Genomic DNA, 5,000 nt, shown 5'->3' with positions numbered 1-5,000 from the left:
GTTAATTGATTTAAGTCTTTAATGACCGTATACGTTTCCTTGTCTGGGGAAATCAATACGTGTCCTGTCAAACTGGATATTACTGGATTTGAGTGATTCGTCATGAAAGTCGGAAATGGTGATATCCTGTAAGATTGCCAGGCATCAGAAGAATCAAAGGGAATTGTAATCCTAATCTTGTTATTTTCAACGCTTACTGTAATTAGGCTGTAATAAAATTCTAACCTACGTTCGCCTAACAAAGGAACATAGCCTAGTTTATCCCTTCCGTTCTCCAGAACTAACTTTAAGTAATTTATAGGCAACAAATGGGGCGACAGAACACCTTTAGTTGCTAACGTGATAGCTTCTACATAATCTTTGGATTTCTCAATGAAATGTCCAATTCTGTTACGTATGTGATCTATCTTTGAATCATAATACGTTAACGTTGCCAACAAATCCTGTACTTCCATAATCTGACTGATATTACTGGAATGTTCATTTACTAAATCCATAATTTGATTAATAGAAGCTAACTGATTCCTTAGTTCTGACATAATCAATTCATCTTCATGAGTCAAGAACTCAATTTTCTTATTTTGATTACTAATCTTAAGACGATTGGAAATTCCTAAACCTAAACTTGCAATAGACCCAAAGATGTTTAATGCAGCAAAAATAAACGGATTTCGTCTTTCTTTATGTTCGTGTCCTACAGTCCACATCAAAAGGTCACGAGCCAAAGATTCTGTCTCGTAAGTCTTATTTTGCAAGTCATCAGATAGCATCTCTGCAACTTTTAGTGTCGATCCAAGCGAACTCTCTAGTTAAATGAAAATGTCTTCTATGCAACTCATCTAATGAGACAGAAAACCTTGAAATGGCGGTTTTTAAGCTAGTGACATCATTCTCTGGAAGAGAAATTGCTTGCATATTCCTTCTACAACTACGTTGCTCGATGTAATAAAAACGTCTTCTTGTCTTTCAACTATAGTGCCATATTTAAAATCTATACTTTTAGTTTTAGAGCTCATCCCACACGAGAAAAATGTCTGAGCGAATAATATCACTCCCAACAACAAAAAATTCATCTTGGAAACCTGTAACGAGAAAAATATATGTAATTACTCCTGTATTAAGAAGAAAACTTTTAATCACACAAATAAAAATTTTTCCCTCACTTCTTTCCCTCTTTTTTTTTTTTTTAATTTCTTATGTGAGCCAATGGTACTATTCTCTCATCCGTGGGTTGGGATACGTTTTGAACTCTAAACCTATTGGCCGTTAATGTTTCCAAAATGTTAAATGGGCCTTCAAACTTAGGTGTTAGTTTATAATATAGTCCTTTACGCACATTTATCTGTATATATACATTATCACCCACGGTATATGTTTTAGTTGGCTTCACTATTTTATCATGATTCCTTTTCATTATGATTTGTGATTCTTCTAAATTCTTTTGAAGGATATCATATCGACTTTTGCTTGCATTTATACATTCTTTTAAAAGATTTGATAGATTAGTTGTAGGCGTTAATACATGGAAAGGCGTTCTAACTGGGGTACCATACAATGCTTCATGCGGTGACATTTTAATTGATATATGATATGAATGATTCAGAGTACTCAGTGCCGCAGGTATTGCAATATCCCAGTTGGGGTCTGATCCCCCTAGTGTTACTCTTAATATATTTAAAACCTTTCTATTTGCTCTTTCCACTAGCCCATTCGACTCTGGGTGATATATCATGGTATTTATTTTCTTTATGCTAAGGAATTCACACAATGAGGTAAGAAAGTGATTATTAAATTCACCACCCGAGTCTGAGATTATCATGTGTGGAATTCCATGTTTACAAATGTAACACTCATAAAACTTCCTAGCGCATTCAATCGCAGTTTTAGTTTTAAGCGCTATTAGTTCTGTATATCGAGTTAAAGCATCTATAATTACTAAGAGGTGCTTATTTCCTCTGTCTGACTCATAAAATCCTGTTAACAAATCTAAATGTATTCTTTCAAAGGGTTGATTGGGCACGGGATAAGCCCCTAGGCTGACAGGTGTTTTTGTATGCCCTTTGTTTTCCTGACATGTGCGACAATTAGCTATGTGTCTTTTTATATCTGTAAGCATCGTATGCCAATAAAACAATGATTTGGCTTTCTGTGACATTAATGAGAACCCCGGGTGTCCATGTAATGGATTTGCATGCAACCAATTCAGGACAGTGGAAATAAGTGAGATTGGTACTACTACCTGGTCGTTAGTTACATGTGGTGTATTGCGGGTTTTCCTTGTCACAGTCCTACACAGAATATTATCTTTGATTATACAATTCTGCTGCTTATACTTTATATATCCCTTTTCCTTATGATTGCCTTTCAAAGCATTTATAATTGTTTCTATTTTCTGATCTTTTCTTTGCTCAGTCTGTAATAATTCAGCGCTCCAGCCTAAATCTTCTTGTTCAGAAATCGTTTTAACAATAGGCATGGATGTTGATATATCTATTAATTCAGCTAAAGGCTCCGTACAAGATGACACGGGGTTGCGTGATAATGCATCCGCAATGATATTTGCTTTCCCAGGTAAATACCCGATTCTTGCGCCAAAATCTTGAATGATCAAATGCCACCGAGTTCGTTTAGGGCTGTGGTTGAAGCCTTTAAAGAACTCGGTTAGTGGTTTATGGTCAGTAAGAACCTTAACGGGATAACAGTAAATTATGAACTTAAAATGCACTAGTGAATTAACAATAGCTAGCCCTTCCTTGTCTATTACTGCATACTTACTTTCGGAAGTTCTCAATTTTCGAGAATAAAAAGCTATCGGGAAAAATTGTTTATCAAATTGCTGAAGCAATACCCCTCCTACTCCTAAGTCTGAGGCATCTGTTGCAATGAAGAATTCCTTACCGAAGTCAGGAAATTTTAAGATAGGAGAACTACACAGTTCATCTTTCAAGGTATTAAATGCCTGTTGATGATGCTCAGCCCATATGAAATCTACGCCCTTCTTCGTAAGATCAGTTAAAGGAGCGGCTATTATTGAATAGTTGCGTATAAAACGCCTGTAATATCCACTACAACCCAGAAATTGCTGTATTCCCTTGACATTAGTAGGTATGGGAAAAATTACGTATAGCCGACACCTTATCATGGACTACTTTAAGACCTTGGCTTGACACCATGAAACCCAAATATATTAATTCTGTTTTGAAAAATTCACACTTACTAATCTTTACCCTTAAGTTATGTTGTCTTAATCTCTGTAGTACTAGTTCTAACTTACGTAGATGTTCTTCTAAGGTGTTGGAAAAGATTACAAGATCATCCATATAGGCATGCAATATATCCCCTAACAAGTCTCCAAACACTATATTAATCATTCTTGTAAATGTTATGGGAGCACAACGTAAACCAAAAGGCATCTGTAAAAATTCATAATGTCCCCTGGCTGTGCTGAAGGCTGTGTATGGGATACTATCTTCTTCTAATGATATCTGGTGAAAGCCTTTAGGTAGGTCCAAACTGGTAAAATATTTATTCTGACCTAACAAAGACAAAATATCGTCAGTACATGGCACTGGGAATCGATCAGGGATCGTCTCCTCGTTTAGACGACGGAAGTCTACGCAGATACGCCATGTTCGATCTTTTTTCGGTACAACTATTAATGGAAAAATATAAGGGCTGTTTGATTTCCTAATGACTCCTTCTTCTAGCATTTTACCTACTTCATCATTTATTTCATTCTGGAATTTCATAGGGAGTCTGTACGAGGGTACATAGATAATTTTCTGCTTGTCCTTTAACCCTATTTGATGCTCGATCACATCTGTTTTTCCTAAGGATCCATCCGTAGTGGAAAAAACATCATGATATTTAGTTAAAAGTCCAAAAATTTTCTGCTGAATTTCTTCGTCTTGAATGTCTTTATTGATTTTATTTTTAATAGATTGCAAAAGGGATTCATCCGCAACTGATTGAGAGTGATTGATTTCAGCAACAGTATGAATACGATGTTTATAAACTTCTACATCCAAGATATGTTGATTTTTGTGAATTACTAAAGTGTTATTTAAATGATTACAGACTTCAATATTACATTGTTGATGTGAGCCTACTGTATAAATAGCTTGTGTGACAGACAATCCGTTAGTTTTCAAAGTGTCGGAAAGGATTAATATTTCTTTATTTGCACTATTAAATTCGAAGGTACGTTTGGCTCGATAGATTGCGTGCAAGATAATATTACGGGTGAACGAGAATTCTGCTGGGTCGCGTATATTATTTCTTTATTAGTGAGACAAGTTATTGGTTCTTCAACGTACGTTACGGTTACATTTGTCGTCTCCTTTTTATCCAAAACTGATTTTAAGGTATTAGAAGACTTATAGAATTTCCCTTTGATATACACGCCGTGCTTGGCAGGGGCTAAGATAATGTTTTGATTTCCCATAGATGGGTATCCTATAATTACAGCTGGATACATATCAATGTTTTGTACAACAACAAATGTATCGGCAAACGTGCGTTTACCGACTTTGAATTGAACATGAGTTATGCCTATGACATTTAATTCATTATTTCCTATACCCGAGAGTCTAACTCCGGATTTTTCTATCGGAAAGTTCGAAAACAACAAATGATGTGTCCTCAAATCCATGATATTATGTGGACTACCAGAGTCAAAAAATAATGTAAAGGATTTGTGTTCTAAATTTACAGCATATAAGGTTGGTCGTAACTCATTTTGGCTTATTATTGTATGAATTCGTTGCAAATCTACGGGAGCATGCACTGTTTTACTTAATTCGGCCGTGTGTTTCATAGGAAAATCTATTGCCTCACAATTATCTGATAAAACATTAAATTGATTATTCAATGTTGACATGAATGACCTTGACCCAACATCACTCTCTTCCCCACTGGAGTTAATTATGTGGTAATTGCTTTGCTCTGCACATTCTGAAAATTAGTCTGACCTTGCGAGGTCTGGTTTGACGACCCAGGCT

The 5,000-nt window shown here is 35.7% G+C and overlaps 1 protein-coding gene across 2 annotated transcripts in view; it reads right to left on the bottom strand.

The window, feature by feature from the left end:
- Window positions 1-5,000, bottom strand: part of LOC137654182 (trace amine-associated receptor 3-like) — a 307,240-nt gene that overhangs the window by 22,341 nt on the left and 279,899 nt on the right. The window lies entirely within an intron of this gene.

The sequence above is a fragment of the Palaemon carinicauda genome, chromosome 1 (genome assembly GCF_036898095.1).
Source record: "Palaemon carinicauda isolate YSFRI2023 chromosome 1, ASM3689809v2, whole genome shotgun sequence".
Classification (NCBI taxonomy): Eukaryota; Metazoa; Arthropoda; class Malacostraca; order Decapoda; family Palaemonidae; genus Palaemon; species Palaemon carinicauda.
This window is presented reverse-complemented; position numbering and strand designations above follow the sequence as displayed.